A 10,708-nucleotide genomic window follows, 5' to 3' on the forward strand; every position below is an offset into this window, starting at 1 on the left:
CAAGCATTTGGAAAGCAGAACACTTTCCACATGCACCAGTGGAGGACACCCTGCAGGCTATTCGTTGCAGGAGTGGCCTGAGGAGGAGGGATGCAGCTCCTCCCACCCCAGCAGTGCTGCTGGCAGGGACACACATGCCTTAGCCAGACTCCTTGAACCAGAGAAGCCATGCACATCTGTGGCTGGCTTCATCTGCCAGAAGGAGAGCAAGAAGGTTCATTTTCTTTTAAAGAAGAAATGTTTCTTTACCTGGGGGTGTATGTGCCAGCTCTCACCTGATGTGCACTAACATTATTGCCTACATGATGTGGGTCAAGAAGGAGCCAGATCCAGTAGGAAGGAGATGCAGGACTGAGAAAAATGTGTTTAACAAATTACTCCAGTCTGTGCCTGTCAGAAAATTCTGGAGAGTATGCAGTGATCCAAGCAAGGCTATTGTTCCTCTATAGAGAAATGCAATGCCTTAGGCACCTCAAAAGGTCTTTTTCAAGAGCTCATTAGAAAAAAGCAATGATCACAGAGTTGCTGTGTGGGATACGGATGCGTGTATACTACCCAAACTGGCATTAAATAGCCTCTTTTCCTTACTGGTGCGAAATATTGCACAAATGAAAACCACATTTTCAAGAATAAGAGGCACCAGTCATTAAAAAATGAAAATTGATCCTAGAATGCAACCATCAGCCAAGCCATGACCAAGACTTTTCAAACCAGGTGTGCTGCTAATCAGCTTGAGCGCGGGAGAAGGCAGTCAAGAAACAGCAATAGATGAGAGGAGGAGACATCCTGATATACAAAGGCAGACACTTGTCAGAATTCTCCTCTATCTTCAAAAATCAAAACAAGGCACCTGATCTGCTTCAGATGTTCAATTTCATTTGCTTCAATATGCTAATTCGGTATAAGAATACACACAGGTAATGGTTCTACTTGTTTTAAAGTAACAAAGCTTGAAAGATAAATGAAGAAAACCAAAAGTCCCCTGAAATGTAAGCAGAACAGCAGATCTTATTCCCTCAATAGAGCTTTCACCTGTCCAGGGAATAATTTTGTCTTCTACCAAAGCAACATATCAGCAATGCACCTGATCCAAAGCTGCTCATGCTGGTACAGATTTTGCCATTGACATCTATGTGCCATGAATGAAGCCTTAAGATTCTGAGTTAGCTGTGAAGGAAATTCAAGAGCAAACACTGAATATGTAAGTTCAGCCCTAATGTTGCACAACTGAGAAGCGTCACATTTCTACAGCATCACCACACAACACATGGAAAAGCGAAGTCAAACACACACATGGAATGCTACATAATCACTACCAGCTTAAGCCATTACCACCTCAATTATCATTAAATTTTAAGATTTCAAATGAGTTCTTACCTGAAGAGAAAGCAACCTGAGAGAAAAGAACAGAGGAAGAAAAAAAAGAAAAAAAGAAAAAAGCAAATATTTTTTTCAGCTATTAGCACTGCCTTTTGATAACTTCTGTGCGTTAATATTTTAATACAACCACACTGTTTACTTTTTTAGAAGTTTGTTTGCTCTTCTTTTCATACTACTACACTGTACAAAAGAATAATACTCATTGTTAGGGAAGAAGCAGTGAAATACATGATAAAATACTGTTTGCTTTATGCTCCTTTCAGTAAAACACTTGTATGTGTCTTCTCCCTGGCTTTATTTGTAGAGGCTGCAGTTCAAATAACCCATTTAGATGGTAAACTGACCTGAAGTGTCCCTTAAATTACATACACTTTCCTTTATGAAATGGAAGAAATCCTCCAAATGTAACAACTTCCAGTTTTGGAATGGAAAGGACAACAACCTCACAGTACAACCTGTTCCCATTCTCAAATTTCTAGGTGTCCGTGGACATCACCAAGATCAAGAGCAATGTATGTGAGAGCTCCTCAGGCAGCCCTGTTGACAACAGAACTGCTTTCGGTTTTCCTCTGTGCCCATACACTAAAGAAGCCCCATGCAAAGCAATCGACAAGGTAACAACAATCAGCAAGTGCTGGCAGGTCACCACCTAGAGGTGCTCAGAGACAGGACTTCTGGAGGAGGAAGCTTACCTCTAGGAGCTGATGCACAAAACTGCTGGGTAGTCAAAGGTAAAATGGTGGTAACCTCCCAAAGACAAAAGCTACTCAGAATTAATATTTTTGTTTAAGCCTCTGAATATTGACAAAGCAAGCTCAATATGGAGAGGCTACTGAGAAACAATTAACTATTCATTAAGATGTTACTAATGTCTCATCAAAGCAATGTTAAGTCCCACCTAAGTTTCAGCTCCAGAGCAAAACACTTTCTTAAACACTCCCTCCTGGATTCCCACATGGTTCCACTGTGTGACACCTACTACAAGACCAAGTTAAAGACAGATTTTTATTTTTCCCATTTCTTAGCAGAGAAGGAATGATATTTTAGTTGCTACAGTCTTCCACAGCTACTGATGAAAACCATGCAGCCATAAGTATCTTTGCACACAATTGTAAGATCTTCTGTTACTTGCTCATTGTATTCATGTATTATAGCTAGGTGCTCAGTATAGCATTACTTCAATTTTGCATTTCCCATATGCTGTGTCTCAAAAGCTGTTTAACCATTCTACTCTCAGTATTTGGAAGAGGGGAGGAAAAAGAAAGCAGGCACCAGTCAGTATTTTCCTCTCTCCAGCCAGCACCATTTCTAGTAACTTCTGAGAACAAGGTTTATAGCAGCCAAGGGTCTAATTAGTGCAACCTATAATAGAGAGTGATAAGGACAACACTATACTGAGCATGAAACAGTGTTTCCCAGCATTCCTAAATAACACTTCCTTAGTTATTTGCTTCTGAAAATCCAGAACAACCACAGTTCATGTACAACTCCACAGGATGAGACAGTGTCAATCTTTTCTGGTGAAAGACAGAGACAATCTTTTCTGGAGAAAGACAACATCTGATTTTGTGTAGTTAATATTTAATAAAAACAACAGTAGAACACACGCCTATCAAGTCGCCTTGTAAATTCGAGTGCATATCAGTTAAGGAGAAGCACACGGCACGCCTACAGCCGACATTAGCAAGCTGCAGGACAGAAGTGCACTTACGCCTGTGCACACAGAGCACCACTTCACCACTGAAATTGCCAGAACACATTATTTTAGTACTACCGTATACCCCATTCTCGCACAAGAGTAACAGGCTACATGGCACGCAGTCCTGGCTGCCAAATTGAAACCTGATTCTCAGACCTGAGAGTGACTCATTTTAGACCAAATGGTACTACACACCAACTCTGACTTAGCATGCAAGAGGCTTTCTTTGAAAAGATAGTTGCAGCAGTTTTTCACAGTGCAGGACTGTGGCTACCCCAATCCCCCAAAACTTCGAGGGCACAGCTTGCCTACAAGGACTCCTGCAAGCTATTCAGCCTTGACTCTCCAAAAAAGCCCCAAAACTACAGCAAAGGAGGAAAAAAAAAAAAAAATAAACCACCCCCCCAAAAAAAAAACCAAACAAAACCAACAAACAAACAAAACAAAACAAAACGAAAAAAGGAAAACGGAAAAGGAAGGAGGGATTTGAGCAGCTTCTCATTTATTCACAGACAACTGAAATCAGAAAGGTGTGAGCTGTTTCACAGAGAAACTCCACCAAAAAAAAAAAGTTTAGACATTGCAACAGCTTTCTGATAAAGGGTTATGCAGAAATCTTTTCCCCTCATTTCCATAGGAAGAAGGGTTTGGGGGGTGGTTCCCATTGTAGAACTGTTTAAAAAGAACATGCAGAAAGGAATGAAAGGAAAAACTTGGTCCCTCCGGTTCCACCTCTCTCTTCTCACTTCAGTTTGCTAATGGCTTTTGTCCGAAAGCATCCACCCTGCTCCCCACTCTCCCGGTCTCTCCCTAATACTCCATACCTTGTCCTAGCCATTCATCCCCTCCCTGTCCTTTGCCTTTGTGAACCCCACAGATACAGGGACATAGTTCCCATCTGACTTTAGCAGGGAATTCGTCCGGAGGACTGAGGAAGTCAGGAGAGAGGTGGCAACCATTTTTTTAGGTAGGACATTTTCCACTGCCCTAATTTGGTGTATGTAAATCCAAAGAGTCTTCACGGAAGAGGAATTAAATAAATAAATCAAGTTAAAAATCAGGACAGCCCCTGAGTGAGCGAACACTGGCAGTACTGTTAGCGTCCCTTAATCAAACAAGTGTCCATCACTTACTCCACGCCAGCCTCGGAGATGCTAGTCCTGGAGGCACAGCTGCCTGACCCGACGCCAGCAGCCCGTTAAAGCCCGTCTCTAACGCGTCCTCTGCCGGACCCCCGCCGCTGCGCCTCCCCCTTACCCTGCCGCGCACCCGTCAAACTTCGCACCACTGTCCAAAATACTGAAGAAACCGCCGAAAAAAGGAAGGGATAAAAGACGCCATGGACACAGACCCCGCGGGGAGAGAGCAGCGGGCAGCTTCCCGCAGGCGGGACACCTCACCTCACCTCCCTCCCTCCCGCCCCCCCCCCGCCCCGCCCCGTCCCGTCCCATCCTTTCCGCGGGGCGCTTACCTGCGGGCGCTGCGCGGGGTTCCGCGGGCGCGGATGGAGGGAGGGAGGGACGGAGGGACCGCGGCGCCGCCGCCGGCGCGCACAGAGGGAGGGATGAGGGGGGAGGGGGCAGGGACGGGAGGGAACGAGGGAGGGTGGGAGGGAGGGAGGGAGGAAGGACGGGCTCCCTCCTCCCCGTTGCGCCCGCCTCCGCCGGGCTGGGGCCCAGGTGCGCCCCGGTCCGCCCCGGCGGGCCGCGCTCCTACCCCGCTGCAGACGCAGGGGGAGGAGAGCGGCGCGCAGGGCGCGGTGAGCTGCGGCATCCCGCTCTGCTCTCGGCTGCCCGGCTGCTAGCGGAGCCCGGCCCGTGGAGAAGGGTACCTCGAGGAAGGGCGGTGTGGGACTTCGGGGCAAGGGCTGCCCGGCACTGGTGTGCAGTTGGATCTGGAGCAAACAGTTCTCTCGTGAGAGTCTTCCGACCTCCTGCTGATGTCGGCAAAGACAGTTCGGCAGGCACAGTTACAGGAAGCATCAGTCCGTAGGCTCACCGAACCCGTATAGTTGTAAAGAGGCAGGGTTGCACAGTGGATACTTTTCCAGACTTAGAAGAGTTATATTATTATACAAAACCTGGTTCAAATTACTTCTTCCCCCAGTCCCCCACCTCCCGCCAGCTGCTCTCAGTTCTTAACTTTGGAATAAGCTGATTTAGTTGGATTGCAGGAGCATCTAGAGGCCGCTTTTGCATGTGCATGCGTCAAGTGAAAAGACAGTGTATGCTGTTCCGCGCTTAAGTGTTCAGTAGCTGAAATGGCTAGGTGCTTCAACCCCCTGGAGAGATTTCTAGAGAGATTGCTTACAGCTAGGCAAGCCAGCAATGCCTCCAGTAGTACAAAAAAACCGTAATGAAAGACAAAGCCCATTTAAAATACTCATAAGCCTCCCAGGGAACCAGAAAGCAGCAGATACAGTTCTCCTCAAGTCAGATATTCACTTGTGTGCCATCAACAGTAGTGACACTGGCTTCCACAGTTACTGACCATATCTGCTGTATCACAGGTATTGTTACTAGAAGGGTTTTCAGCTTTAGTGTGAGCAGTCAAATACTTTTTTTGTGTGTATGTATCAAAAATGGTTATGTATGTATGTATACATGTTTCAAGAAGACAGATATTTTGTCCCCACACAATACTTGTCCTTGGTTTTTGACTCAGCCCTGTGATATAGCACAGTGACTAGGCTTCAACATGCTGAAAAGTCTTGTTAATTATTAAGCAGGCCATCAACTTTGGAAAATGTTCTATTTCATACCTGGTTTCAAATTAAGCTACCACATGCTTTCAAGGGTAACCAAGAAACATGTTCTCTTACAAGCTCTAATACTTGGTTAAACATCCATACACCAAGTACTGTGATAGGTCTTGATAGCTTTCTGCCTGTGCACAGGCTGCATCAGGTTGAAGACCAACTTCGGGTTTAATGCAGCACGCTCAAACTGCACCGGTGCCCTCCCCTGGTGGCAGAAATAGGGTGACTTGCACGACCTGCTGGTTGAAAAGCCAGTCTTCAGAATGTAGAATTTATTGCTATGGCAATATGCTTTGCTTATGTAGCTTCATCATAAGCAGATTTTACACAGCTTCTTCGGGCAGGAACTGACCGCCCATGTCCACAGTTCCTGTCCTTGCTCTGCCAGTTGCTCAGATATCACTGTAACAATTTATAAATAATATATATATAAATTATAAATAATTTATAAATTACCAAAGCTTCAAGGAAAGGATGAGCTGAAAGGACTTATGTCTCCATGGTGATATCTACTACCTCAAGCATGCAGGAGCATGTTTCAGAGGGATGGTGCAGGAATTAAGACATTTGGTGGGAAGAGCTATTGCATCTGCAAATTGGTAATTACCACTACCTAGCTTCTGTAAAAACATCTCACCTAGCATGGTTACTCAGGTTGGCTGGTTAGGACCATCTCAGTGGTGACTGTAGCTACTGATGACTGAAGGAAAATAGCAGTCCTGTGCTCATGAGGAAAGGCTGATCTGTGCATGAGATGGAATTTTATGACAGCAAAATTATGACACACGTTAAAAAAAAAAAATCCCAGTATTTCTGAGTCCACCTTCAGAGAACTGATGCAGTTAGAGCAGCAATACTGTTTTCAGTTGCTTTGATTTCTGTTAGTGACTTCAGACATGCTTGCTCAGCCCTGAAACTATGAAGTCACTTCTCATTTCTTCAAGGCCAATGTAATTAATTCTCAGTCCTCTTTTCTTGCTCTAACTAGGAAATACAGGGAATCTTTAGTAAATCCTAGAAAAAGGCAAATATTGAGGGTCTAGGGAAGATCACATGTCTGATATAGTTTAATGAATGTAACTTCTATGAGACTTGGCTGTGCTGCTCCATTGTCTGAAACGTGTTTAAGTAATCACACACAGATGTAGCAGATCGCATTAGATGGGGAAGTAGTTTTCACATCCTTCAGTCTGGAAAAACGTCTGTTTCCAGAACAAGCCACATAAGTTCCATGTGCTCAATTTTGTGAATCGATTCAAATCATACGTATGCTTAACATGTACGCACATTGATATATTTATATTTAGTTCTCAGTGTTCATACAGTTTCAACCGAGTGTCTGTAAGATTAGTCATACAGACACAGAAAAGTTAATTCCTCTTCAGTCTGGGAAAGTACCTCTGGTGTTTTTAATAAAAAAAAGCTCAAGGAATTCGCAATTAAGATGTCTCTTCACTCTGTCACTTCTCTATGCAGCGTACTGTGGTGTTCTTTTGCCAATGGATAATTTCATTTTGGACTGGAAATGTGCCGAATCTTTCAGTGCAGTAGATGCTTTGAAGGAGCTGTTAGATGAGACCACAATTAATAGTACCTTGGGAGGGGGAAGTGTCAAGCTTCAGCATTATCTGAGATAGGAATAATTAGAGAACTTGAAAAGTGTCTTCAGTGTACGTACATTTGTTATTGATCATTATTAAGTACGTTCCAGTTTCCTAAAATAACACCGGCCATAGTCCATTGTTAAAGCACGTGCTACATTACTAAGAACAGCTCCAGCAATGCATGCAGAATAAGCACTTTCTGGAGTCTGGCTTGTTACTCATCTATTATATACAGACTACCCGAAGCCCAGTGCTCACATGTAGGGGATCTGTTCAGACCAGGATGCAGAGGAATTTGAACAAATAACAGCATTACCCACAATCAGAAAACACACTGTTCTCTGGAGCAACTTCAGACATATCAGAAGTCCCACAGACAGAAATCAGCCTTTTCCATAAAGCCACAGCTTTGTTTGTTGCAGTGTTTCTGCCCTCATTCAGTCTCCTCTCTCCTCCTGTTGTGTATTTACAGCAGCAGCGCATGATGTCCTATGAGCCATGAACTCCTCCAAAACCTGGAAAGCTCTCAACGTAGAAAGCATCTTTTTTCATTCAGACCCTCTTTCCCTGTGACTTGGCCTCATGCTGCTCGGACCTGTGTTTGTCCTAATCCTTCTGCAGCGTAGCTGGTTGCTGAAAAGCTAACATGACTACTACCCCTTACAATCCCGGCTTTGGCTTTTCATGCCTTTCTGCCTTAGTCCCTAACAGCAGGGCTGCAAGTCCATGATTGAAGGAAAAGTAGGAGCCCACAGGTGCCTGAACATATTCAGGGTTAGGGATGTGCCCACAAAAGCAGAGGAGATGGTTGTTTCCCATAGGCTCCATGGCAAAATCTGAGTCAGAACAGGCTGTTTAGAGCAGCTTAATGCCAGAAACGAGAGCAGCATCTGCTCAAGTGACCATCATGCTGGCTCTTTGTGAAAGGGCCTCTGGCTTTTTCCTGGCACTTGCATAGTCTGTGTTGCCCTGAAGTGGTTGCACCAGGATTTGTAAGATGCTTCAGGCAAGTTATTGTCAGAAGTGCAAAGGAGCTCAATGCATGAGTGGCAAACCCAGTAATAATTCATATGGGACCATAAGACTCAGCTTTATTGTTCATAATCTTGTGACTCATGTAGCATCAGGCACTGGAGCATACAGCTGACAGCTGTGTGAAGCATATAGCGCTGGTTTGGAGAAGGGCATAGGGGCAGGAGGCTGCCTTTTAGGATGGGAGGCCAGGAAGCTGGCTGTCACAGCTTCACCACTGTGGGGATGAGACACAATTAGGAGGAGCTGGAGTTCTGGGGTAAGGACAGAGATGGGGGCGGCTGCAGGTTCCATGTGGGGGAAGCAGCAGGGGGCTGCCGGCGATGTATGTCTCAAGTGGGAGAGAAACAGCCCCATGTGGCATCTGTCCTTTGGCTCCGAGGTGTGCCTGGGCAGGTGCCTGGCGCTGGGTCACCACTGCTCTTTGGGGAATTTGTGCATTTACACAAGATGCCTAAAAGCCCTAGCAGCCACTTGTACACTGCTGATCCATCAGCATTTTGTTTTCCAGTTTCTCTAAGAAACAGCACATGTTTGTAGGTGTTGATGAAAAACTACATGGAGCATGTTGCTCTGATTTGTCTCTTCAGCAAGCATAGGGCCTCAGTCTGCCATGAAAGAACTGAAATCCCCCTTCTCATGAGGGCACAGTGAGACAAGGGAAAGCTTTACCCTCAACAAGCACAGCAGGAGCCAGTGGATTCACTGCTTTAGCACACTTCTCTAGCACCTGTCCCTCTGGCTCCGAGGGGTGCAGTGAATATAAAATCCTGCCCTGATATTGCTATCTAGCAGCATCTAAAATATTTTATCTACCCTGTAAGTGCCCTTTCACCTGGAGCTGAATGATATTTTTCCTCTAATAAATTGAATGTCATACTTCTTTACAGCATAAATTCTGCTGGATACCTCTGTACTGTATATAACTTTGCACTTTCAGTTTGGTCTGCTCATATGTCAGATCTTTGAAGAGTTTCTGGAGCTATTATTTGAGAAAAATCAGTAATGGCAAGTGAAAGCCTCCATCCTACATTAGAATTACATTTCATTTGAATGACAATATTACCATCAGTTTCTAAGTTAGTTTCATTGACATATAATTTTCCCATTTCTCTCTCTTCCAAAGCTTTGGCATCATGAACCACTAGAACTTTTCCAAGAGGTGCTGTGTCCACAGTGGGATGCAGGACACACATGCCAGTGAAGGAGAAGTGGTCTAGGACTGAGGTTTAACAGAACAAAACTGAAAAAAGGCCCCATCCAAAACACAAAATAGAACCTGTAATGTTAGCTGAACAGTAAAGAATTTGAATATATTTAGGTAATGAAACTCTTGGTTGAAGGTAAGATTGGGTCATTTCTGTCTGCACAGTGACAGCCCCAATGTAGAACATATGAATGCCAGGCAGCTGGAACTGTTCCATTAATGAACCAATGCTTTCATTCTTCTGAATTTGATTCTGTAGCTTTTTGCTTATAATGATTTGATTGCACCATTAAAAACCTTCAATAACCTCCTGATAAATTATTCAGTCCTCAGAATACAAAAGAGAAGATGTCTCTCAACCTCCACTTTCCATTGGCCTTAAAAAGGACCTGCAAGTGTGCAACATCTCTGGCAGTCAGTCTGATGAATGCATTTCATGCTGTTTTCTCAGTGCTCCCATTTACCTAATGTATGCAGGACCCACGCACAATATATTCTTCTAAGGCACAGGAAAATTCAGTGCAAGTGACAATCCGTTAGTCAATGGGGCTATCCAGTGATGAATATTGAGGACGAAAAAGAATCATAGGTGTGTGCATACAGGGAGAAGTTCCTTCTAGATATGTGAAAATACAGGAACAATATCAGGCACTGGAAGCTACACTCTTCTCCCAGAGTGCACACCTCCTTCAATAAATATAATACCTATTACAGTAATCTTCCTGGTCTTAGGTTTAATGAACAGTCTAGGAATCAATTTCTTGTGTATGTTGCCACAGGCACATTCATTTTCCTGGCTTACACGCCTCCTCTGTAAACTTGCCCTCAGCTCCCACGTTCAACTCCAACACTGGCGGCATCTCCACCGTGGCTCTGCAGCCACCCTTTGTCACAGACCTGGTGTAGTTCAGTGACAAACCTCTGTCCTCTGTGGTTTGTCTCTGATGCCCAAGTCTGAACAGAGCTCATGGACAGGGAGCCTGGAAAATAAAATTCAAAAATAAATCCTAAATATTAGGCTAGCAGCA

The 10,708-nt window shown here is 44.5% G+C and overlaps 1 protein-coding gene across 1 annotated transcript in view; it reads right to left on the reverse strand.

The window, feature by feature from the left end:
• LPAR1 (lysophosphatidic acid receptor 1) overlaps window positions 1-4,656 on the reverse strand; it is a 70,405-nt gene extending 65,749 nt beyond the window's left edge. Inside the window, exon 1 of the mRNA XM_061455150.1 lies at window positions 4,551-4,656. The gene's annotated coding sequence lies outside the window, so the exon portion shown is untranslated. The remainder of the gene's footprint in view (window positions 1-4,550) is intronic.
• Between the last annotated feature and the right edge of the window lie 6,052 nt (window positions 4,657-10,708).

This window comes from Pezoporus flaviventris, unplaced genomic scaffold (assembly GCF_033815535.1).
Source record: "Pezoporus flaviventris isolate CSIRO_AGI_PZ_B2104156 unplaced genomic scaffold, CSIRO_AGI_Pfla_v1 ptg000018l, whole genome shotgun sequence".
NCBI lineage: Eukaryota > Metazoa > Chordata > Aves > Psittaciformes > Psittacidae > Pezoporus > Pezoporus flaviventris.